General features: G+C 38.1%; 1 protein-coding gene across 6 annotated transcripts in view; it reads left to right on the plus strand.

Moving 5' to 3' along the window:
- The window catches only part of FRS2 (fibroblast growth factor receptor substrate 2), a 110,093-nt gene that overhangs the window by 16,013 nt on the left and 66,849 nt on the right, over positions 1-27,231 (plus strand). For 2 of the 6 annotated variants that reach the window (XM_077954709.1, XM_077954707.1), the window contains exon 2: positions 5,809-5,922. The exons of the other annotated variants lie outside the window; for them this stretch is intronic. The gene's annotated coding sequence lies outside the window, so the exon portion shown is untranslated. The remainder of the gene's footprint in view (positions 1-5,808; positions 5,923-27,231) is intronic. 6 annotated transcript variants of the gene reach the window in all.

Consider the following 27,231-nt stretch of genomic DNA (forward strand, 5'->3'; position numbering starts at 1 on the left):
AAGTCTAGATAACAGCACATCTCTTTACAACATGGTTTATTGAATATTTTAAGCCCACTGTTGAGACCTACTGCCCGTAAGAAAAGATTTCTTTGAAAATATTACTACTGACTGACAATGTACATGGTCACTCAAGAGCCGTGATGGGGATGTACAAGATTAATGTTTTCATGCCTACTAACACATCTGTTCTTGTAGTCCATAGATTGAGGAGTAATTTTGACTTTCAAGTCTTACTGTTTAAGAAATACTATTTTGTAACACTATAGGTGCCATAGGTAGTGATTCTTCTGATGGATCTCTGCAAAGTAAATTGAAAACCTTCTGGAAAGGATTCACTATTCCAGATGTCATTAAGAACATCTTAATGTCGACTTTGTGTTTGCCCTTGTGATTTATGGGCGGAGGTAAAAATATCAACAGTAGCAGGAGTTTGGAAGAAATTGATTCCAGCTCTCATAGATGTCTTTGAGAGATTGAAGACTTCGGTGGAGGAAGTAACAGCATATATGGTGAACATTGCAAAAGGATTAGAATTAGAACTAGAGTTTGAGGATGTGACTGAATTGCTGCAATCTCATGGTCAAACTTTAACGGATAAGGAATTGGTTTTTAGGAATGAGCAAATAATAGTTTCTGAGATGGAATCTACTCCTGATGAAGATTTTGGGAACATTGTTAAAGTGGTAACAAAAGATTTAGAATATTATGTAAATTGAGTTGATAAAGCAGTGGCAGGGTTTGAGAGGATTGACGACTCCAATTTTGAAAGAAGTTCTATTGTGGGTAAAACGCAGTAAATTAGCACCACATGCTACAGAGAAACCTTTTGTGAAAGGAAAAGTCATTTGATGCGGCAAGTGATTGTTGCCTTAAGAAATTGCCGCAGCCACCCCAGCCTTTAGCAACCACCACTCTGATCAGTCAGCAGCTGTAACCTTGAGACAAAACCCTACACTAGCAAAAAGATGACCACTTGCTGAAGGCTCAGATGATCATTAGCATTTTTTAGTAATAAAGTATTTTAAAATTTAGGTATGTGTGTTTTTTTTAGCCATAATGCCATTGCACACTTAATGGACTATGGTACAGTGTAAACATAACTTTTGTATGCCCTGGGAAACCAAAAAATTTGTGACTTGCTTTACTGCAAAATTTGCTTTATTGCTGTGGTCTGGAACAGAACCCGCAATATCTTTGAGGTATACTTGTATATAAAATCCTTCTACGTTTTCATGCTTTTCCTCCTACTTAAAGCTGTTTTGACGTACACCTAATTCCATAATAACTTTAAAAAATACTAGCCGCTGAATCTTTTTGAACTTTTCAACATAATTTTCACAGAAACAACCTCTTTTTCCTCATAATTCAGTTCATATGATCTTACATTACATAATTACAATAACAAGTACAGTTGGTATAAACTGGTTTGGGAACGGACAGCTGGCTCTTATTAAACATTAAGTGCAGAAGGGTAGGGACATGTTAAGAAAGTGGTCTGCTTAGAAGACTACTAGGTATAGGTGATGAGCCTGTGTTGGGCATTAGGGATTGATTTATGGAGGGATTGGAGAGCTTTATTTTTGTAAGTTTGATACAGTAGAAGTCTGTTAAAGAGTTTCTACTGAATTATTATTCCTCTTTCCATTTTATAGATGAAAAAACTGAGGCTTCAGAGAGTTAAGTAACCTTCCCAAGGTCAGGCAGGTGATAATAATGGAGCCCCAGGATTTTTACCTAGATCTGTATAGGTTCAAATATAGCATGTACTCTTAACCTTCTGTGCAGGTGTTTGGTGCCTTTTAGGGAATCTGATTTACTCAGTCAATAGGTAATCTTGAGTGGTCTTCAGGTAGTGTTTGGGATAGAGTTCTGTAAGTTGTCCCACATCTTAGATACTGGCTTCATTTTGCTCCTTGGTTCTTTTTTTGCACCAACTCTGTGTAAGAAAAATGAGGGTACATTCCAGGATAAAAATTAAGCTTATAAGGCTTGGTTAGGTGGCTTCTGCCTATAATCCCAGCCCTTTTGGAGGCTGAGGTGGGAAGATTGCTTGAGCTCACGAGTTCAAGACCAGCCTGGGCAACATGGTGAAATCCCATCTCTACAAAAATACAAAAAATTACCTGGGTGTGGTGGTGTACACCTGTAATTCCAGCTACTCAGGAGGCTAAGGTGGGAGGATTGCTTGAGCCCTGGAGGTCAAGGCTGCAGTGAACCATGATCGCACCACTGGATTCCAGCCTGAGTAACCCTGTCTCAGAAAAAAAATTAAGCTTACAATTATTTGTTTTGTATTGACTATGTCTTCATGAGAGTTATGGCTAAGACCTTTAGTTATAAACTGCTAAGGTCATTCTGAAATGAAAGAATGTAAAGGGCAAAAATGGAGTGTGGAGAGCACAGCCATAAACTTTACTCTTCGTCCTGTTAGATTTCCTTAAGTTTGGGATCTGATCAGTCATCTTGATGTCATTACTTATTTCATGAGGTATCAATTGAGCCATTAGGGTTTAAAGAAAAGAAATATATATACACACACATATATAAACATGCATACACACACACACACACACACACATATATTTGTAGTTCTTGGTATCTTTCTGTCCTTCTCATCTAGCACACACAAATGTTTTTCCTGATTAAACTTAACTGTTTTGTCCGTACTTAGAGCCTGGTGTTTTTAGTTGGCGTTTTGCTTTCCTAGAACATTTGGGAAAAAAATGAAATTACTCTATTTTTCATTAATTTTCAGATGCTGGCATCCAAAAATTTTCTACAAAATAAAATACATTTATTATTATTATTATTATTATTATTATTGAGATGGAGTCTCGCTCTGCCAGCAGGCTGGAGTGCAGTGGCACAATCTCGACTCACTGCAACCTCTGCCTCCTGAGTTCAAGCGATTCTCCTGCCTCAGCCTCCCGAGAAGCTGGGACTACAGGTGCGTGCCACCATGCCCAGCTAATTTTTGTAGTTTTGGTAGAGACAGAGTTTCACCATGTTGGCCAGAAGAGTCTCGATCTCTTGACTTTGTGATCCACCCGCCTCGGCCTCCCAAAGTGCTGGGATTACAGGCGTGAACCACTGCGCCTGGCCAAAATATATTTATTATTTATTGGGTTTTCTGTTTTTATTAATGATGGCTGTAACCCCAACCAGAGCTGCTAATCATCATGTGATAACTGGCATTAGCACATTGAGGTTTTTTTTCCCCCCCCTATGGCATATCAGACTTTTATATTGTCAAGTAAAACATATTGAGTTTTATTTCCTGTCCAAAAAAGGAATTTGGTTATTTTGGTTGTGTATGAAACTATATTTCAGACAGTATATAAGGGCTGTCAGGCTATTTTTAAATCTCCAAAATAGCTTAAGGAACTACTAGTTCTAACTTAGGTGGTCCTGGACTCACTGTCTTTAAATGAGTTTAAATTTTGTTGTTGTTGTTGTTTATAGTTGTGAATCCTTGACTTTGATATGATTATAATTATCATTAGCAGTACTCATTAATCAAATGTATGAAATACCTAAGTCGCCCTTGAGCTGTAGTAGTTTACCAATAAATATAAAATTACAGTTAAAAATGAAAATTAGCCGGATGTGCTGGCTCACGCCTGTAATCCAGCACTTTGGGAGGCCGAGGCAGGCGGATCATGAGGTCAGGAGTTCGAGACCATCCTGGCCAACATGGTGAAACCCTGTCTCTATTAAAAATACAAAAATTGGCTGGGTGTGTTGGCATGTGCCTGTAGTCCCAGCTACTCAGCAGACTGAGGCAGGAGAATCACTTGAACCTGGGAGGTGGAAATTGCGGTGAGCCGAGACCACGCCATTGCACTCCAGCCTGGGTAACAGAGCAAGACTCCATCTCAAAAAAAAGAAAAGAAAAAGTTGGTGACATTCTTGTCCTTTTTCTTTGTAATTGTCAAGATATGTAAATAACCACATATTCTGAGGTGTTTTTTACATCCTGTTTTCTTAACTATACCTTTTGTGAAGTTTTTGGGTTTTTTTTTTTTTTGGCTTTTTTGGGGGTCATTAGCCTAAATGTTTGAATCTGGCAAATGAATATACTGATTGTTTGATATGCTAGCTAACATCTTTTTTTTGCTGAGGTATGTTCTACACCTCAAGAGATTGTAATTGATTTTGACAACAAACCTTTGGGCTATATAGTTTGATTTAAAAAAAAATAGGTCATCAAGTCTAAAACATACTGATGTAGCAGTACGTTCAGATGGCCAAGTCATAACGTTGTTAACAAGAGACACAGTAAAAGGATTTTAACAAAAAATACACTACTCTTTATAATGTTACCGTTATGTATTTTCCCCATTTCGAGCCGAGATCGCGCCACTGCACTCCAGCCTGGGCGACAGAGCGAGACTCCGTCTCAAAAAAAAAAAAAAAAAAAAAAAAAGAATTTGCTTTGTAGTTTTGTAATCAAACAGATTGTTTGAATCTGAGAAAGAAGAGGGGACCTGAGTAGTATTGGCTGCTATCAGATTAATAGTTCTTTATCTAATAGCAAAAATAAAAATCATATTAAATAGCAACATTTAAAAATTAGCTTGAAAAAGAGATGAAGTGTTTCTTTAAATTTCTTGAGTTTTAATGACTAATTGAGGGATTGTAGCATTCAGCTTATTTGGAATTTAAGAGCTAAAAAGAAAAATTCCAATAGAAAAGTACCTTAAAAATGTGTGGGTTTTTTTTGTTTTTTTTCATTTGAAACCTTTGCCCAAGTTTTTGTCCTCCTTCTCTTGTTTTTAACTGCCTTTTGGATTCAAATGATTTTAGCACTTCTTAGGTTCTTTACAAAATATTTCTGGTGTATGTAGCCATTTGAGATCTAGACCATAACCAGAAATTTCAGCCAGATAGTTTTCTCTTTTGGTGAAGCAGTTTGTAGAGTGCTAACAAAATTGTATTGTATTCAGTGTTATTTCTGTAAACAGATTGCTTAGAGTAAGATACATTCTTCGTTTATTTCTTGACTTCTTATGTTTTGTTTTGGTTGATGCGAAGTTGCCATAGTTATACTTTTCACTAAAGAAGAAATAAGTCCTTTACCTGTGGTTATTGGTAACCTCTAGTAGTCTAGATTTTCAGTCCAAATTAAAAGTGCCTAGAGATAGAAGAGTAGAACTATTTATGGATTAGAAGATCTGAGAGAATGTCCTAAATTCTTTTGCTGTTTTAAAAATTACTCATTTTAACAAAAGTTTAGTATGTGTACATGATCTGAAATTTAAAGATACAAAAGGGCTTATTGTGAAAAGCAAGTCTTTTTTCCTACCTTTCTATCTACTAGGTCCCATACCCCGAGGCAGTTGCTGTTTATAGCACTTTGTCTTCTACATTTATAACCACATTCTTTTTCTTTTTTTTTTTATTTTGAGACAGGATCTCTCTTGCTCTGTCACCCTGGCTGGAGTGCAGTGGTGTAATCTTGGCTCATTGCAGCCTTGACCTCCTGGACTCAAGCGATCCTCCCACCTCAGCCCTTGAAGTAGCTGGGACCACAGGCACAAGCCACCTGCTTGGCTGATTTTTTTGTATTTTTTATGAAGACGAAGTTTTGCCATGTTGCCCAGGCTGCTCTCAAATACCTGAGCTCCAGCAATCTGCCCACCTCGGCCTTTCAAAGTGCTAAGATTAATAGTCGTGAGCCACGACGCCTGGCCCATACATCGCTTTTTAATGGCTATATAGTATCCATCGAACGGAGTGTACTATAAATTTCCTTTTTGGTGGACATTAAGTTTGTTTCTTATTTTTGGTGTGTTTTGGAGACAGGTACCCAGGCTAAAGTGCAGTGTCACAATCATAGCTCACCACGGTCTTGAACTCTTGGGCTCAAGCGATCATTCTGACTCAGCCTTCCAAGTACGTAGGACTACAGGTGTACAGGTACATACCTCCATTTAAAATTTTGTTGTAGAGACAGGCACTCACTGTGTTGTCCACGCTGGTCTCAAGCACCTGACCTCAAGGACTCTTATCTTCACTTTCCCAACTGCTGGGTTTACAGGTGTGAGCCACAGTGCTGGGCCTATGTTTGGCTTTTAAAATAATGATTTAATGAATATTGTATACATATTTTGCCCGTGCAAATATATATCAGTACTTTAAAATTAGAAGTAGAATTTCTGTGCCAGTGGATATACATTAGCATTTTTGATAAATATTTCTGAATTGTTCTTCGTGTATTCATTTCTAAAGATAGAATGTTAGTTTTATAAGGTACTCTGCAAAAAATATTACTAGTTTGGTTATATGCTGTTTATAATTAGATTTATTTTCTCTATTTTTATTATGTAGTTGCAAGCACTGATCACTCTTGTACAAACAACTGGCTTTCACTTGTTTACTTCATCAAAAATGTATTATTTTCATTACTAGCAGTCACTGTAATTTTACTTTATGTAGATAACCTGTATCTTGTGAATGAATTGTGTTTAAAAAAGAATTTGGCCAGAGGCTAGGGGTAGAGGAAATGGAGAGTTTAAAACAAGACAGAGAAACAAAAAAAAGTAATTTGGAATTATGAATCTGTATTTCCATTGAGTCATATAAAATGGAGTAACAGGGAAATGGGAAAATAGTTACTAGTTCCACCCAGGGGATCTTGATACCTGTGATTCAGGTGAGTTGAGATGAATCAGGTCTTGAAGGAGATGATGGAAAGGGAAGAAAAGTAGAAATGGCTGTAATTGTCAGGAAGATTTATGGAATCTGAGAAAAGGGAAATGGAATGGAAAAGAAGATTTCTAGGGATAAGACAAAGAACCATCTGTATGTTAAGCATAGTTTATTCCTTTTAAAAAAAATCTCATATTTTTTAGGGGGCAAGTGAGTGGTTACTGTTGAAGTCACTTTAAGGATTGTTTTGGGAGACAGGATAACTTGGCTCCATATGGGTTTTTTTTAGGGATATTCTATTCTTCCCTGAAGTGAAAACATACACGAAAACTCTTACCTTGAAGATAACGTTCTGTTATAGCCCACTTAGTTTAGAGGTATCTAGTGCTGGTCTCACTTGGTAGCAATAATTCTCTATTTGGTTCCATGGTGGAGCAAAACAGACTTGACTGTACAGCCATTGTCCTTCAGATGTGTCTAAATTTCTCAGCCTATTTATGAGCATCAACAAACACTTTGTGCATACTTCTGCCATGGGTTGAATGAGTCTATTTTCCTTTAATTTAGTTTAAAACTAGTACTGGAATTCCTGAGGTTTTGAGAGGAATAGTGTTGGCAAATTAAGTTTTGAAACTAAAGGCATATTAAGATACCAGGCAAAACAGAGAGACTATTGCTTTAGAAAGAGATCTTAAAACTCCGCTGACATTTGCAAAGCCAGTGTCTTATATTTATAAAAGCTTTAGATAGGAACTGCTGTTTTCCTAAAATTGTTGGTTTAAAAATAATTGTTACATTTGTGCATTTTAAAAGTTGCTTCTAACACACTTTGGGTATGTTTGAGCTCAGCCTTTTCAGCAAAGTATTCAGACATTTGGGCATCAGCCCTTTTGGTCTTATTCTGTCTCAGACGATTTATGGATTGTGGATGTCAGGGATTTGATAAGCTCCCATTAAAATTTAATGTGGTTTTAAAAATTGCTTAAAATGCCCTTTGAACCTGTTAAAATGTGCTGCCATCATCTGAATTAAGAGATTTAGCGGCCGGGCATGATGGCTCACGCCTGTAATCCCAGCACTTTGGGAGGCCAACGCGGGTGGATCACCTGAGGTCAGGAGTTTGAGACCAGCCTGACCAACATAGAGAGACCATGTCTCTACTAAAAATACAAAAATTAGCTGGACATGGTGGCACATGCCTGTAATCCCAGCCACTCGGGAGGCTGAGGCAGGAGAATCACTTGAACCCAGCAGGCGGGTGTTGTGATAAGTTGAGATCACACCATTGCATTCCAGCCTGGGCAACAAGAGCGAAACTCCGCCTCAAAAAAACAAAACAGAAAAGAAATTTAGCTGCATATTGCTAAAATGACAAATGATAGTACTTGTCATTTTGATGTTTGTTTGTTAAGTGTACTTTCATTCCCTTTAGAAAATACTAGCTGCATATACGTAGGATTATGTTGATTTAAAATATGCCTTTTCCCGGATTAAATATCTTTAATACTATTTCGTCTGCATTCCATTAGTATTCAGTTGTGGCCTCAGCTATTTACGTGAATTTTACTCATCAATCCATGAGTTTCTTTGTGTGCCTTCTGTGTGTTAAATCTTTCTGTATGTTTTGTTTTCTTGTTAGGCTTCTTTTCAGAATTTTTCCAGGGCAAGAATTATGTTTTCTTATGTTCGGCAATGTTGCACAATGCAATATATACCTTATTGTAATGGGTAGGTGCTTAGAATTTATTTGTCCATTTGTGGTAGAGGCTGAGGCTACAAAGTCCAATAAGGTAAGGACTCTACAAGTTCCTTAAATTTTGATAGGAGATAAAGAAAATAATTATAGTACCATAATAACTTAAAAATACATCTTTGAGAGGGCCAGAGCTCTGTCTGTGATGGAGATTTTACTCTGAAGAATGGTAACTAACTTTTGTGGAGTGTCTACTCTGTGCCTAGGGTTTCTGTCTCAGTTTTTCCTCCTAGCAGTCTTTCAGTATAAGCACGTATCCATTTTATACATGAAGAAACTGTCTCGGAGAGGTTATATAATTTGCTGTAGTTCATTTAGCTAATGAGTTGTGGAGCTGGAATTCTAACTCACTTCTTTCTTTTAAACTGGGGCATCTAAATGTTAGCATTATTGACATTTTGAGCCAGATACTTCTTTGTTGTGGGAGACTGTCCTGTGCATTCCTGGCTCTACCTAAGGCCAGAGTGAGTCAAGGAGGCATGTAGGACTTAAAATTTAAGGAGGCATTCACTCTCAGGATCTTGTAAGTGCTGACCATGTGTTTTATCTCACAGCACCTGAGTAAGTTCTCCTGCACTAGCCTGTTGCTTCTAGGTTTTTGTTTTGTTTTGTTTTGTTTTTGAGATGGAGTTTTGCTCTTGTTGCCCAGGCTGGAGTGCAATGGTGTGCTGTCGGCTTACTGCAACCTCCACCTCCCGGGTTCAAGTGATTCCCCTGTCTCAACCTCCCAAGTAGCTGGGATTACAGACGCCCACCACCACGCCCGGCTACTTTTTAAATTTTTAGTAGAGACGGAGTTTCACCATGTTGGCCGGGCTGATCTTGAACTCCTGACCTCAGAGCCACCTGCCTTGGCCTCCCAAAGTGCTCGGATTACAGGCGTGAGCCACCTCGCCTGGCTACTTCTAGGTTTTAATTCAGTATTCCCTGGTATTGATATGAGGAGTAAATCTCCTACACACTGAAATGTTTCTTGGGAGCTGAAGAACAGTGATGAACAGGAGATTTTCGGCATTTATTGTTTTCCTCATCCCAGAACACATACTTTTGGCCAAAAGTGGCTAATCAGAAATAGCATTTATAAATGCTAAATAAATACTTGCTAAGTATTATAGTGCTTAGAAACTGTAAGTGATGTGTTATGAAACAAACCTATTGCTTCAAATTATTGGAAACTTAAGAGAACAAAACTAAACTTGGAATATACTCAGCTTACTCATGCCTGGTGGGCCTTGCATTTAGCTGCTAGTTTTGGCTTATTTACCATTAGAGATTCCATTGATTGTTTTCTCATGTCTGTGCTTCAATATAATAAATATTTCCTTGTTGTAGGGATATATCCACTAATACCTTTTGATTAACTATGCTGTAGCTTGCATGATAAACACAGTCTAGATTGTTTGGGTAGTTCTCTAGAATGGAGTATTTAAAAAATGGAGACTATAATAAAAATCTAAATTTTAGGGGTATTACAGAATAATGCTTAACAGTTTGGGAGGCTGAGGCAGGAGGATAATCCAAGGCCAGGAGTTTAAGACTGGCTTGGGCAACATAGCGAGACACTGTCTCTACAAAATAGCAACAACAACCAAAACAAAAATTAGCTGACTGCGGTGGTGCACACCTGTAGTTGTAGCTACTTGGGAGGCTCATGAGGGAGGATTGCTTGAGCCTAGGAGATAGAGGCTTTGTGAACTCTGATAGTGCCATTGCACTCCAGCCTGAATGACAGCGAGACTCTCAAAAAAAGAAAAAGGAAAAAAACATAGTGCTTAATTGGAACAACGATTTTTGTAGGCAGATGATAAAGACAACTAATATCTTCTCTAACCAAAAGTTACCTTAGGCAAAAAGCTACAAAGTATAGAGTGTTTCCTACAATAGAGTCAGTGAATTCATAGTATACCAGATTTGGAGGCCAAGTAGTTTAACTTACATTTAGCTTTCTGATAAAACATTAATATTTGACTTATGATAATACTATTTTTTTTCTTTTAAGTTTTAGTGTGTTTTTTTGATAAATGGTCAAAACTCTGTTGTAAAACATATTGTCATGAATATACACTTAAAGCTTGTAGTCTGGCCGGGCATGGGGGCTCAGGCCTGTAATCCCAGCACTGTGGGAGACTGAGGTGGGCGGATCACGAGGTCAGGAGATGGAGACCATCCTGGCTAACATGGTGAAACCCCATCTCTACTAAAAATACAAAAAATTAGCCGGGCGTGGTGGTGGGCGCCTGTAATCCCAGTTGGGAGGCTGAGGCAAGAGAATCGCTTGAACTGGTGAGGCGGAGGTTGCAGTGAGCTGAGATTGCGCCACTGCACTCCAGTCTGGCAACAGAGCGAGACTCCGTCTCAAAAAAAAAAAAAAAAAAAAAAAACCCAAAAAACCAAAAAGCTTGTAGTCTGGTGAACAAATCCATTGCAATAGAAAGGAGCCTGTGAATGATAAAATATGTGTATCTACATATTTTTGAAGTTTCCAGCTAAAGTCAAAACAGCAACCTAGTTTGGGTTTGGTAGAGCTCTTACAGGCTTCAGATCAGATGTATAAACCAAACGTTTTCACTTACAATAATAGCGTATAACAATTCTAACTTTCGGTTATATGAGTAGTTTTACCATTATTAGGAAACACTCTATACTTTGTAGCTTTTTGCCTGTGGTAACTTTTGGTTAGAGAAGATATTAGTTGTCTTTACCACTTGCCTACAAAAATCATTGTTTAGGGCATAACAAATAGGAATCATACATTTATATCTAAGAATATAATTGGATCTAAGTGGCTGAAATTAACAACAATAGGTAACAGAGGACAATTCTGTGTGCTAGATGCTACTCTAAGTTACACACACACTCTTACTCCTTACATCTCCTGCAAGGTTTAGGTGTTATTCCAAATGTATGAATGAGGAAATGAGGAAACAAAGATATAAAATGGATGATATTAAATAAAATTAAAGATAGAATGTTCTAGAGTCAGTTAATTCAACCTAGATTCATTTCTTTATATAACAAATCTTTATTGACTATTGGGCCCTGTTGTCTGTACTGGGGACTGGGGCCATAGCAGTGAACAAAGCAAAGTTCCTGCACTCATGTAGCTTACAGACTGGTGTTTAGAAAGAGACAATAAACAGATAGTAGTAATAAGCACTATGAAGAAAGAGCTGGTGAAAGGGTTGGAATGTGGGGTGAGCTTAGTGCTCTTACCGTCTTAGTTCATTCGGGCTAATACAACAAAATACCTTAGACTGGATAGCTTATACATAACAGAGATTTATTTCTCATAGTTCTAGAGGCTGGGAAGTTCAAGATCAAGTGACCAGTAGATTCAGTGCCTGGTAAAGGCATACTCTCTGCTTCATAGATGACGCCTCTTGCTGTATCCTCACATGGTAGAGGGGGCAAGACAGCTCCCTTCAACCTCTTTTATAAGGGCACCAATCCCATTCATGAGCGCAGAGCCATCTTGACTTCCTCACTTCCCCAAAGGCCCTACTGCTTAATACCGTTGTGTTGGGTATTAGGTTTTAACATTAAATTTTAGGGGGATGCCAACATTCAGACCATAGCAGATGATAAGGAAAGGGGTTTCTCCTGAGGTTGCCTGAAGAGCATGGGAGAGTGAGCCCTGTAGATATTTGGGAGAGAACATTTCACGAGAGGGAAAAGCAAGTGTAAAAGCTCTAGCTGAGCTAATTTGTTTCTTACTGTATTCAAGGAACTGCAGAGAGAACAAGGGGCCCGGCCATTGTAAATACTTTTACTTGGGTGAGATAGAAAGTCCTTGGAGAGTTTTGAGCAGAGTAGTAGTCTGATCTGGTAAGTCTGCTGTGTTCCGCTAGTAGATGTATCAAATGGTAAGGTGATTATGAGAGTTTAACTGTTATTCCAGGAAAAAGATAATTCCACCAATATCTATATCACACCTTGTTTGTTTTTTCAGATTTTTTTGATGTGTACATTAACTTTTATAGTAGATACTTGCTATCTTCTCTCATGTATTTTTATGTGAGATTTGTCAACTAAAGTGCTATTTTTCTGAATGTAGAGTAGGCCAGTAGCATTATACTATGTGTTTTTAGGATTACAGAGAAGATATAAGTTAGCCCTGATGGGAAGATTGCAGTCTAGTTGGAAAGGAAAGACTAAAATATGCAAAACAATAATTTTATGTTGTGGATCTATTCTATACAAGGAATTAATGTATCAAGGGATAAACGTCTAAGGCACAATGACTGTCCTCAGACTGCTAATAGTCTGGTAGAGGCTGAGACAGAGAATTTCGAACTCTACAAGTTTTGAGATGAGTTGAGTATTAATTCACCTGCCACAAGAGCCATGAGGTGTAGAGCAAGCTTCTCCAACCTGCAGTTCATGCAGCCCACGATGGCTTTGAATACGGCCCAACACAAATTTGTAAACTTTCTTAAACCATTATGAGGGTTTTTGGGTTTTTTTTGGTTGTTTTTTATTTTATTTTATTTTTATTTTTATTTATTTTTTTTAGCTCATCAGCTCTTGTTAGTGTAGTTTATGTGTGGTCAGGACAGTTCTTCTTCCAGTGTGGCCCAGGGAAGCCAAAAGATTGGACACCCCTGGAAAGAATATGAGAAGCAGGGGAAGTCTGGCCTGTGCATGTTTCAGAGAGCTGGTGGAGCTTGAAGAAGTGGAGGATTGGCAGAGGTTATTCAGGGCATGGGAAGCACTGTGAGCCAAGCACATAAAGTCAGGTGTATTTGTGATAGTGGGTAAACCAGCCTTGAGCTGAGATTGTGTGTAGGATTATAAAGGAATAATAACACTATTGTTTATTGAGCTTCTATTATGTACCAGTCCCTTTATTACACACTTGATGCTTATAACAACTTTATGAGGTATTATTAGCCCCCTTTTTACAAATGCTTAGCCAAGGTATCTGGAGGTTAAATTACTTTTCTAGGATGACACAGCTGGTAAATGATGGAAATATTACTTGAGCAGTTTGATTCTAGATACTATGAAAATGCTATTATGATGGTAGAATTGGGGCTAGATAAGTGCCTAAAAGCTGGCAGAGTAGGCAACTCTTATGATTATAGGCAATAGGAAACTGTTAAAGATTGTTGACTAGAAGTGCAACCTAGTGAAGACTTTTCAGGAGTATTATTCAGGCAATCGTGTGTATAATGTATTGGACAGTGACCTTTGCAAAGGTCAATTTAGAGGACAGGCGGGAGGATTTAAAGAGAGTTGAACTAGGATGCTTGAATAGGAATTGAGACATAAGTCCAGATGGGACCACTTTTTGGAATGTATTTTTTTCTTGATGATAAAAATATAGAAAACATACAAAGTTACAGGAAAATATGGAGCAGATGGAACTTACTTATTTCTACCATGTACCATGTAGAAATGACCCCTGTTAATATTTTAGGGCATTCCTTTTCAAATCCGTCCCATCTCATACCTTCCCCTCTGCCCGCCACCCTCCAATTTTGGAGAAAGCGTCCACAAGGCTACATATCTCCTCTCATAGAGTGTGAAAGTTTTTAAGAAACAACATTCTAAAATAATGTGATTTTATTTGCATGCATGATTTTATTTGTGGAACGAATGAGCTGGTAAATTCTGGAATTCAGTGAATGGAGAGGGATATGAATCACAGGTAGCTTCTAGATGTTTAGATTGTGTGAATGGTTATATAGGAGAATTTAGCTAGGTTTTGATGGTGAGGTTGGAGTAGGGTGGGGGTGAGGGGTGACCCCAAAGAAAATGGTGTTGAATTTGATGTGCTGGTACAGTGTCCCGAGTTGGAATCTGGAGCTTAGTTGAGAATTTGGGGTCATCAAATAAGCCGGAAAATGTGGAGAAAAAATTGAGTTTAAAATGGCCACAATTCTGGTCAGAGTAGTGTTTCTGACACTTCAGTTTTTTTGGGGGGCCATTCCAAGATTCAGTTATTTCCTTAATATCTTTAAATGACTCTTTTCCTTAAATACATTTATTTAAAGAGAAATTTTATATCGGTACTGTAAATGGAAAACTAGTATCACTGGCTTTGAATAGTTGGCAATGGCAACATTAAAATAACAACAAAATAATGCTATTAACTTTTAGATAGATGCTGTTACCTGTTAAATTCTCTGAGCCTAAATCTGCCCAGAAAAAAAACCCAAAAAAACAAAACAGTAAATGACATGAAGAGACTAAGATCTTATAATTAGAAGGCTTGAGGGATTGAAAAGCTATTAGCTTTCTTATGACATGATTGGTTATTATATACATTCTACCTAAAGTGGGTATATATCCCACGCATACTAAAGTGGGGAACACCGAGGTATGGCAGAGGAAGAGGAATTGGCAGTGGGAATAGAGAGGAATTGTTAAAATACTTTCTCAGTGTGTTAGGAAGTTTTATCTAGAATTTTTTTTTTTTTTTTTTTTTTTTTTTGGAGGCAGAGTCTCGCTGTGTTGCCCATGCTGGAGTGCAGTGTCCGGATCTCAGCTCACTGCAAGCTCTGCCTCCCGGGTTTACGCCATTCTCCTGCCTCAGCCTCCTGAGTAGCTGGGACTACAGGTGCCCGCCACCTCGCCCGGCTAGTTTTTTGTATTTTTTTTTTTTTTAGTAGAGACGGGGTTTCACTGTGTTAGCCAAGATGGTCTCGATCTCCTGACCTCGTGATCTGCCCGTCTCGGCCTCCCAAAGTGCTGGGATTACAGGCTTGAGCCACCACGCCCGGCCTTTATCTAGAATTTAAATTAGTAAATGAAAATGTGGTCAGGGCGCCTAACAATGATAAGGAAAATACATTCTTAGCTTTCAAATATACTGTCTATTAGAACATTCTTTTGATTATGAGTCTGGTCTTATGATTGAGTCTTAGCAGGCTTATTTAATTCAACGATAATATTTCAGTAGATAAAATTTGTAGATACAGGCTTAAACGTGAATTAGACTGTCATCTTTTTATATATGAACTGTCTATGAAAAGGAAGAATTCCACCCCTTTTTAGATCCTACTTTGAGGAAATGTGATTATATGTAATAGGTATAGGGAATAATTTTGAGGAATAGTTTTGTGAGTCATATACAAAGGTATGAACCAACACTGGTCACAAATGTGAAGTTGTTTTTACTTTTGGTGGATGGGGGAGGAATGAATATATTAATGGTTTACTTGTGTTTTTTGTTATCCTTAAAACGAATTTTGTCCCTTAATTCTGAACACATTTTTTGGAAGTATTTTGAATTTGTGGTGATTAAATCATTCTACTTTTCTGTGGATTATGCATAATAGTACTTTGTTGTTCTCTACATTATAAAATTAATTTTAAAGAATAAGGGGAATATATGTGTTTTTCCCTGCCTTCTTTTCAATCTGAATTGAGATGGTCCCAATTTAAGACGAACTTTTTCTGTTGAAAAAAGACTTGTTTAGGAATTGCAATCCTTAAAAAAAAAAATCATTAAATTGCTACATATGATGATTACAACCTTCCCCCTCCCCCCTTGAAAGAATGAGACAAGATATAAATAAGTACACAATGTAATTGCCAGGACACAAAGCTCTGTAATGTACCTGAAGTACAGACTGCTCATGGCACCTAACTGCCATTTGTAACAGTGATTCTGTTGGGGTAGAAAGACATTCGGGACTCCCAACCAACCAGTGAATCATTTCGGAGTGTACCATGTTGAAGTTTGGAATAGAAGTAATTGTTTCTAGCAGAAGAGATGTGTCAAAAGAGAATTAGATATCTCGTGCTGTTACCTGATCTTGAAAGTGCCAGAAATTGTATTTAGTAGAAGGTATAATTGTTGAAATATTTCTTTTGCATTATATTAGGACTTTTACACTTAATTTTGAGCAACATTCAGTTTAGCATAACAAACAAATTAGATGTACGTTTGATTCACTGTAGAAATATGCTCCACTGCTCATCTGGAGATTTTTCTGGTTCTCAGTTTCTTGAAGCATATCAGGATTCTTGAACTCTGGACGGTGTGGATGGTTATGTGAAAAGAGGTGATGAATTGGCTGTATCACCTGAAAGTAAATTCCCCATCTTAATCGGTTGATGTTGGGATTTCATTATCATATTGTTTATTAAAACATTATTCTATTGTTGTTGATACATTTTCCAGGTTACAAGCATTCTTTACTAGACAGCATTAGTGTAGACATCTGTGGAAGCACCTGTGAAACAACTGTATGGAGAAACAACCTTTTTTTTTTTTTTTTTTTTTTGGGGATGGAGCCTCCCTCTGTCACCCAGGCTGGAGTACAGTGGCACGATCTCGGCTCACGGAAACCTCCACCTCCTGGATTTAAGCAAGTCTCCTGCCTCAGCCTCCTGAGTAACTGGGTTTCATGGGCACCCGCCACCACACCTGGCTAATTTCTGTATTTTTAGTGGAGGCAGGGTTTTACCATGTTGGCCAGTCTGGTCTTGAACTCCTGACCTCAAGTGATCTGCCCACCTCGGCCTCCCAAAGTGCTGGTATTACAGGTGTGAATCACTGCACCCGGCCAACACCTATCTTTTGTATTAAAGGGACATCATTTATTAGAATGGACTTTGTTGAATGCAGCTTTTCCAGTTGATAATGAAGTTATTCTAAGAAATCTTATATATAGCACAGTTTACTGTGAATTTTTTTTTTTTTTTTAATTATTGCAGCGATGGGGTCTCACTGGTTGCCCAGGCTGGTGTCAAACTCCTAGGCTCAAGCAGTCTTCCCACCTCAACCTCCCACAGTGCTGGGATTATAGTCATGAGCCACCATACCCAGCCACTGTGATTTCTGGTTGATGGCAGCTTATCCAGCAAATATTTATTGCATGCCTATGTGCCAGACGTTTTTTAAGGTGCTAAGTATTCCACAGAGGAGACATAATCTCTGTTCTGATGGAGCTTTCACTATGATGAGCGAGACGAGCAGCAAGCAAATTAATACATACAGTCTGGTAATTATAAATATGAGGGAAATGAATGCAGTGTGTGGTTTCAAAGCTATGTACCCCATTATGGAGATCTTTCTTTAGTTTCCAGGCAAATTTATAGTCTGCCTCTGGTCTTCCTGTTGGAGATGTTGCTGAAGCTAGAAGGAAATCTACCTATTATCTCAGCAGCAGCAGCAGCAGCTGCCGCCACCACCGCCGCCTACAGCCTTTCCCTCCAAGGAGTCCCTTATTAATTTTGCTACAGAACAAATTACCATAAATTCAGTGGCACCCACAGTTCTATACATCAAAAATCTGGATACAGTGTGGCTAGATTCTCTGCTCAGGATATCACAAGGCTGAAATCAAGGTGTCAGCTGGGATGATTTCTTGTCTATAGGCTCTGGCGAAGAATCCACTTCTAAGCTCATTCAGATTATTGGCAGAACTCAGTTCCTTGCAGCTGTAGGACTGACGTCTTGTTTCTTTGATGGCTGTCAGCTGGGAGCCACTCTCAGCTTACAGATGTTGCCTTTATTCTTTGCCATATGCCCCCCCCCTCCATTTTGAAAGCCAGCTGTGGAGAATATCCTTTTTGTCTGATCTCTCACACACCAATCTCTCTGACTTCTGTCTTCTAGACCCACCTTTGAAGGATTTTTGAGGTTAGTTCAGGATTATCCAGCTGGATAATCCCACTTTCTTAAAGTTAGCCTGATCATGAAAGTAAAATCCCATCATATTCATAGTCCTAGAGATTTTACAGGGTGTATAAATCATGGAGCAGGGATTTTGAATCTTAAAATTCTGCCTACTACTGACAGTCCCCATTGCATGGCTGCCGGTAAGTGATGCAGTCGCCTCTTGTGTGTGGTGTGTGAAGAGGAGCGTTAGCAGCTCTCTTTTGTACATCTGTCTATCACCAGAGACCACAAGCTTCTACGTGATGGTAATGGAGATTCTTTTGGGCTGTTGAGAGGAGTTTGGGCAGTAGTTGGTAGGAACTGCTGAAGTTGTGGAACAGTGTTTTTGCACTTACCTCTTCAGTGCTAGGAGTAAGATGGAGAATGATGGCTCGGAGAAGAAAGCAGAGTGGAAGGGTTGGTTCTTATGCCCTACATCACCCCTGGGGTGCAGAGTTTAGTCATTTGATAGAAATGAGAACACCAGTGGTTTTATTTTTTAAATCCCAAATGAAAATTAGTATTAAATTGCTTTTACAGATTTTTAAAATTTGGCTGGGCGCAGGGGCTTATGCTTGTAATCCCAGCACTTTGGGAGGCTGAGGTGGGTGTATCAGTTGAGGTCAGGAAGTTGAGACCAACATGGTGAAACCCTGTCCAACATGGTGAAACCCCGTTTCTACGAAAAATGCAAAATGTTTATTGCATGCCTATGTATCTGACAGTTTTTAAGGTGCTAAGTATTCAGCAGAGAACAGGAGACATCTCTCTGTTCTGATGGAGCTTTCATTCTGATGAGTGAGACAAACAGCAAGCAAATTAATAGATACAGTCTGGTAATTATAAATATGAGGGAAATGAATGCAGTGTGGTGGCAGGCACCTGTAATCCCAGCTACTCGGGAAGCTGAGGCAGGAGAATTGCTTGAACCCAGGAGGTGGAGGTTGTGTGAGCCAAGATCATGCCAGTGCACTCCAGCCTGGGTGACAGAGTGAGACTCTATCTAAAATAATAAATTAAATGAAATAATAAATAAAAAGTTTTTAAGGGAATTTAAAGCATAGAACCAGGAGACTGAAGTGAGTTTATTTAAGAAGACCAAATAAAACAAAGTACAGATGATCCCTGATTTACAATGGCTCTACCTTTGATATTTTGGCATCACAATAGGTTTATTGGGGTGTAGTCCCATCACAAGTCAAGGAACATTTATATACATTATAGGGGGAAAATAACCTAAGTCTGCTATGTTAACAGTTGTATCCCATTATAAAAATATATTTTTTCTCATAGATTGTTACATGTAATAATGTTCTTTTTATTTAATGTATGCTTTAAACATAAAATGTGCATTATGATAACTTTAAATGCACAAATAGGCCAGGCGCGGTGGCTCACGCCTGTAATCCCAGCACTTAGGGAGGCCGAGACAGGCGGATCACGAGGTCAGGAGATCCAGACCATCCTGGCTAACACAGTGAAACCCCGTCCCTACTAAAATACAAAAAAAATTAGCTGGGCGTGGTGGCGGGCGCCTGTAGTCCCAGCTACTCAGGAGGCTGAGGCAGGAGAATAGCATGAACCTGGGAGGCGGAGCTTGCAGTGAGCCGAGATCGCGTCACTGCACTCCAGCCTGGGCGACAGAGCGAGACTCCGTCTCCACAAAAAAAACCCACACACACACAAATAACTTTTCCTTCTTACTCAAAGTAGAATTACAACCTGATGGAAATAAATGGACAACTATTTCCAGTTCCCCACTTTTTAAGTTGCTTACAGTTGTGTATCTGGTGGTAGAAGCCTAATCCCCCATAGATAGTGTCTCACTCTGTCACCTAGGGTGAAGTACAGTGGTGTGATCACAGCTTAGTGCAGCCTCAAACCCCTAGACTCAAGTGATCTTCCCACCTCAGCCTCCCTTAGTAGCAGGAACTGAGTACAGGTGCGTGCCACCATGCTAGGCTAATTTGTTTTGTATTGTATTGTATTGTATTGTATTGTATTGTATTGTATTGTATTGTATTGTATTGTATTGTATTGTATTGTATTTATTTGTAGAGATTGAGTCTCAGTATATTGCTTTGGCTGATCTCAAACTTCTGGCCCCCAGCGATCCTCCCAACTTGGCCTCTCAAAAGGCTGGGATAACAGGTGCGAGGCAATGTATTTGGCCTCTTCTGATTTCCTGATTTCCAGTTTTTGTTTCTAAAAACTGAATATCACATGGTACCTCATATTAGCAAATGAGGAAGTGGAAGCAAAGGAAGTGTGAACTTTCTTTCGTAGTAGTCAACTTTTGGCTTAATGTTTTGGAAATATAGTTCTGTGGAACATTTCTCTGCTTTTACAGTGGTGGAATAGTAGGATTCGCTGTGTAACCTTGAAATACCAATTCCATAAGATAAAGGATATACATAATAAGAATCTGTTTAGCAATAGGGTAAGTAAGCACTAAGGTGGTATTCTCATACTAGGGAAAATTTTTGCTTTAATACATCAGCAAATAATGTGTTCCACAAGTTTCGATTTATTGTTTTAGCTATATGGGTGGTCTTACATCTAAAAAAGAATACCACTTAAAAGATTTGTGGTACAGCATATAAGTTCTATTAGACACGGAACTATGTTTCTGCCAATAACTCGACATTTTGAGGACAGATAGCATCTCATTTCCAATTTGAGATTGGGTACAAAAATATCCTAGGGCTGAGAATAGGCATAGTAAATTGCACCAACACAAACCTTTTGTGCATTTGTAGTGGAGGAAAAGTCTACATTGAGTTTGCGTGGAAAAATGTCATAAAAGCTCTCTATGCTTTTAACCAGTAGATTGGACCTCATTTTATGATGATTACTTTGTATGATTAGTTTCCAACGCAGATTCCAAGAACGTTTCTGCACATGAGTTCCTTGTCTTTTTTCTGTTATTTTCACCTTTGGTTGATTGGAATCCATCCCTGAACACCATTTCTGGTTCCAGAAGTGTTTCATTAGTTTTCCTTCTCTTATTTTTATTTTCATGTTTTCTTTAATGTTTTTATACTAACCTAAAAATTTCTCATAGTGCTTTAAAAAATTAGGAGACAGTAAAGTTGTCTTCAGATGTTTTTTATTTTTACCCGAACACTATTTGAGTTGGCTTGCAAGACATGCTTGTATTGCATAAATTTCTCTTCATGGGGAGGAGTCACTTTGAGCATTAACACTTCTGGGAATTGTTTCAAAATTTAGTTTATTGTCTTAATGTTAATAAGAGTTCCAGAAGTCTGGTTGGGTTTTTTTTTTTTCCCTATATCCCCAAAGACTATATTTGATTTTGTTTTAATTGGGTTCTATAACACTTAATTGGTTTGATCCTGGATCCTTCATAATTACTTTTAGTAGTCTCTTGAATTTATCGAGTGTTTTAGAATAGTACTACAAATACAGTTACGCTGATAAATTTGGGAAGTACTGATATGTATTCTCTTTTTTTCCTTTCCTTTTCTCATCTGACCTGATACCTATTATTTAAATATATAGCAAAATCTAGAGAGAGAGAGTGCTCATTCTCCCTAATATCCCTTATCTTTTCAAATGCTTCTATAGCATTTGAAAGATTCTTTTAGACCCAGTTAGGTGTCTACTTCTTCTTTCAAGACCTCTGTTATCTTCCCCTCCTCTCAATTTATAATTTCATAGTTTAGTTCTTAGTTATTTCTCTGTTTTGTATTGTTCATGAATTGTTTTAATGTCTTAATATTGGCAGCCTGCTATGGTTTGAATGTTTGTCCCCTCCAAAACTCATGTTGAAACCTAATCCCCAATGTGGCAATATTGAGAGGAAAAGCCTTTAAGAAGTGGTTAGGTCATGAGGACTCTGCCCTCATGAATAGATTAATACATTCATGGATTAATGGATTAATGGGTTATCACGGGAGTAGGACTGGTAGCTTTATAAGAAGAGGAAGAGAGACCAGAGCTAGCACGCTCAGCGCCACCATGTGATGCCCTCTGCTGCCTCAGGACTCTGCAGAGAGACCCCACCAGCCAAGAAGGCTGTCACCAGCTGCGGTCCCTCAACCTTGGGCTTCTCTGCTTCCATAACTGTAAGAAATAAATCTCATATCTTATAAATTGTTCAGTTTTAGATATTCTGTAATAAGCAACAAAAAAACACTAAGACACAGCCCTACTACAACATACTTCTTACTCCCTCTCCTCCACTAGTAAATTTCAAACTCCTTGAGTGCAGGAGTCTTGTCTTGTATGCATTTCTTTCTGTCATGTTCCCACACATAATGGGCACTCAGTGATAAATACTTGGCATTTTTTTGGGTTGCTGTATCTCTGACTCTATTTCTGTCCCGTTATATGGGTGTGCAATGTAAATAATAAGACAAATATTATTTTAATGTTTTTAAGCTTTTGTAATAGTTGTTTATTTGCAAGTTTGTTTTATAGTTCACACATGAAATCGAGCAACTCTGTGTTATAGATCAACACAGTCTATTAGTACTGCTGTGAAAGGAAACCAAGGCCTCATAGCTTTTATCTTTGTATGAAAATAACTTCATTAATTTTTTAAAAATTTAATAGACTGTGATGTAGTTTTAATCTCATGATTTTAATCTTGTGTTTTTAAGCATTTTCCTTTTCTGGATGAGGTTCTTGGTTTTGACTGTGTAGAAGTATGTTAATTAGATTATATTTAGTTGATGAATTTGTGCCCACAAGAATGGGACTTAAAAAGTTGCAGCCGGGCGCGGTGGCTCGGGCCTGTAATCCCAGCACTTTGGGAGGCCCAGGCGGGTGGACCTCACCTGAGGTCGCAAGTTCAAGACCAGCCTGACGAACATGGAGAAACCCTGTCTCTACTAAAAGTACAAAATTAGCCAGGTGTGGTGGGGTACACCTGTAATCCCAGCTACTCAGGTGACTGAGGCAGGAGAATTGCTTGAACTCGGGAGGCGGAGGTTGTGGTGAGCCGAGATTGCGCCATTGCACTTCAGCCTGGGCAACAAGAGTGAAACCCTGTCTCAAAAAAAAAAGTTGCTGCAGTTCTTGCAGATAAGATAATAAGATTGTTTACTGTTTTCTTTTGCATATTTATTACTGTGTGTATTTTTCCGTGAGGTAGCCTTTCAGTTTGTCCATTTGTATCATTTGACATTCAGACTTAAATCAACTCTCCTATCACTGGTGTTCACAAATACTGGTCATTCAAAATGTCAAAATTTGGATTTGACCCAAGAGTTCAAATAATGTAAGCTTTTATAAAATATATCCAAATATCTATTCTTAGGGAGAAAGAAAGAAAATATGGCATTTAAGGAGTGGTTTTAAACAGGCTTTAGAATTGCTACATTCCCAAAGTATTCCTCTAGTGAATGACATATCAGTTAATGAATTGTACTACAAGAAAGGCATTTATTATGATTGGCCTCACTATTACTGGAAGTCCTAAGAGTTAACAGAAATTAATAATGATAGTTGAAAAAAATCTATACTCTGTAGACAATTTTAGATCTTTTAAACAAAATCTTCTGGTTACCTTTCTAAATTAAATTTGTATTTATTTTAAAATTAAAGTGATATTTGTACATGTGTGGTTTAAAAAGTCAAATTATATTACAAGGCTTATGAAAACAGCAGTTCCCCATCTCTCTTCACCTCCAATTACCAATCTTTACAAGGCAGTCCGTTTCAGTTCTTTTAGTTATTTGTTCTGATATTTGTCTTCATTTTTCTAAGTCAGTTATTCTGCTTTTTGTTGGGTTTTCATTTTAGGTGGTAGCTACTGACATCCATCTAAGAAGGATGACAATTAGTTACCTTAATCTCTCTAGTGCCCACAAGCGTTTGTACATACTTCCCTTTTTCTCATCTTCTCTTTATAGGATATCAGATATTGGGGGTAGTTTAGTGTTTATTAAGACTATGCAAATATTTTTCACAACTGAGTCACAAAATTCACTGTAATTATATTTCGGTTTTCCCGATAATTATCCCAGTTTAAAAATTTTTTTCTTGTTACTATTAATTCTTTTACAATTATTTAACAAATCTGAAACAGCTCTTAATATGGTTGGACACATTAATCTGTCATCTCCATTTTCTGCTGGGAGATAGTCTTCTGCATTCTGAGCAGAATTTCACATAATTCTCCTCTTTTTCAGTAAGGCATTTTGTCTTGCTTCAGTTGTGACTTGTGTTCCTAAGATTGGGGTCTCTCATTCACCCTCTCCAGAGGTGCATCTCCAGACTCTTACCAGGGATAGGGAGAAGATCGGTTTTCAGGAGGAGGCCACTTAACAAGAATTTTCAGCCAGTCATATGGTTTCCAGCCCCATCCTGTGTTTTGTCTTCCCTGTCCCTATGATACCTAAATCTTTCCAGCATGAGTCAACTTGCTGCTGCTTTTTTTGTTAAATTATGGTAAAATATAATACAATATTTACTGTTACAACCATTTTAAAGTGTACAGTTCCATGGTATTAAGTACATTAGTGTGCAATAATCACCACTATTCATCTCCAGAACTTTTTCATCATCTCCAACTGAGACTCAGCACCCATTAAGCAGTAACTCCCCATTTCCCCCTCCCTAGCTCTTGGCAACCATTATTCTACTTTCTGTCTTTATCAGCTTGCTTCCTGATGGCTTCGCCCTGTCAGGTTTAGGTTTCAACTTTCTTGGTCTTTATAGGTTATTGTTTTCCTTTTCTAGCTTCCAAAATGTTGATGACTCTCATTTGCTGTTGTGTCTTTCCCAATTCTCTTCATCCTTATGGGCTTTATACTTCTAAAAACTCCTATAACTTTTTAAAGCAAGGTCTCAGGAAGAGTCAGTCAGTCATGCTTTACTAAAGATTCACCCTTCCCATCCCGGCCCTCATTCCTTTGTTATTGTTTTCAAATTTAGGTTTCTTTTATTAAGAATTTATTAGGAATTTACAGGTATGCCAAACAAAGGCAGTTTTAATAGCCATGTTAGCTATAAAATTAAGCGTGATAAATGGACTTCTTTGTCACTGGCTTCTATTGTGTTAGTAGGGGTTTGATTGTGCAGATCTGTGGCAATCTCTAGCCCCTTCTCTCCCTCCCTAGCATACCTTATGTGGTGCCAGCTGTCCTAAGCCATATTCTGTGCTTCTACTGTTGTAGCACTTTTCATGGTGATAACCTGACCCATCTGTGGAGAATAATTTTGAGAGAGAAACTTATAGCTAGAGACTTTAAAAGTCTGTTACTCAAGTTGCAATTGAACTGTTTCCTTTCTGTGCAACTTCTCTGAGTGCCCTAGGTAGAGTTAATTACTCCTTCTGTGTCTTGACACTTGTGAATAATTCTATTTTATTCTATCTCCATTACATCTGTCTCTGTACGCTAGAGATCTACTTTACAAGATCTGCTTCTTTCTTCCCTAAACTGTTTTCAAGGTTTGAAAAACACTCATATTCTGATAAGGTTCTTGGCCCATGATAGATAATAAATAATTATTTACTAAATAGATAAGTAGTCCATCCAAAGTGATGGAACACCCTATTTTCTGGCAAGCATATTCTCATTGTACCCTTTATCACTAATGTCCACTGAAAGCTGTGCCAGAAACTGTATTTGCTTTTGCTTGTTACTTGGAGTCAATACTGTGTAGTGATTAGGGGTGTGGCCAGAATGTCTTGGTTCAAAGAAACAAGCAAGTTTCTTTATCTTCTGTTTCTTTGCCTGTGAAATAGAGATAATAATACCTAGCATGGAATGTGGTGAACATTAAATTAATACATCTAAAGTGCTAGCTCAATACCCTGCACGTTGTCTTATAGTGAATATGTTTTTCATCTTTATGGGATACCTGCTATAGTAACATTAGTACCCGTGAATAAAAATCAATGAAAAATGAAAAATCTAGCTAGTATGTATAATATTTAGCCCTTTGAAGCTCTTTGAAAATGTTCTGAAATTATCTCCATGGATAGTGTGCCATTTAGATGATAAACTGGGAGAAGTAATATCTTTCAGTGTTACATACCTACTAAAATACTGTATTCTTTAAATATAAGGTATCCAACTCTTTTAAACATTTGGAGATACTTTGAATGGCAGTGCCAATACTTGTGCTTTTTTCTCCCTAAGGAGGGCTTTATGCAGCCCATCGATAAATTTGATATTTGGCATCATTTGTCTTCTCATTTGGGAACCTGCTGTATTTAATTCTCCCCTCAGAGACTGTGTGCTAAGGGAAGGGAAACCTCCATCATTCATTAAGCAGTCAATGAATATTTGCTCATGTACTAGATGTTTTGGATACAAGAGAGAATAAGACAGTTGTTTTCCTAAAGGGACCATCATCTCTTCATCATTTCAGTAATAATAAAATCAAATGTTCCGGCTAAATGTAAGCGCACTCTTTGACCCAGAATTCCATTGATAATGTTTTATAAATGGAATAAACATGTATAGAAGTCTAGGTAGAAAGTGTTCATCAAAGTTAATTATAAAAGCAATAAAAATATATCAGTTTTAGTATATTCATTTTATTTCCCACAGTTTCAATTAGAAACGTGATATTACTTAAAGGTTTTTTTTTTTTTTTTTTTGAGACGGAGTCTCGCTCTGTCGCCCAGGCTGGAGTGCAGTGGCCGGATCTCAGCTCACTGCAAGCTCCGCCTCCCGGGTTCACGCCATTCTCCTGCCTCAGCCTCCCGAGTAGCTGGGACTACAGGCGTCCGCCACATCGCCCGGCTAGTTTTTTGTATTTTTTTTTTTAGTAGAGACGGGGTTTCACCGTGTTAGCCAGGATGGTCTCGATCTCCTGACCTCGTGATCCACCCGTCTCGGCCTCCCAAAGTGCTGGGATTACAGGCTTGAGCCACCGCGCCCGGCCTAAAGTTTTGTTTTAAAAAAAACAGAACTGGTGGATTTACATGGGGATGAATAGAGGATTGGGTCAGTCGTTGAATTCTATGATCCATTACAAGAGTGGTAAACTGCTCATATCCTTGTTAGGGCCCCCATTTCTTACTATATGTATGACTGGCTAGTTGTTGAAAATTCTGTAAATCTTATTTATTTCCTTCCATCTATAAAATGGGCACAGTGTTACTAGTTATATTTGTTTTGAGGATTAAATGAACAATGTATGTAACCTAAAAATAAAAAATATCTCAGTAAGTATTTGCTGCTGTTATTGTTACTGTTTTTCTCTATACTCCTTATCTCCTTAATGAGTT

The sequence above is a fragment of the Macaca mulatta genome, chromosome 11, assembly GCF_049350105.2.
Source record: "Macaca mulatta isolate MMU2019108-1 chromosome 11, T2T-MMU8v2.0, whole genome shotgun sequence".
In the NCBI taxonomy this organism is placed as follows: domain Eukaryota; kingdom Metazoa; phylum Chordata; class Mammalia; order Primates; family Cercopithecidae; genus Macaca; species Macaca mulatta.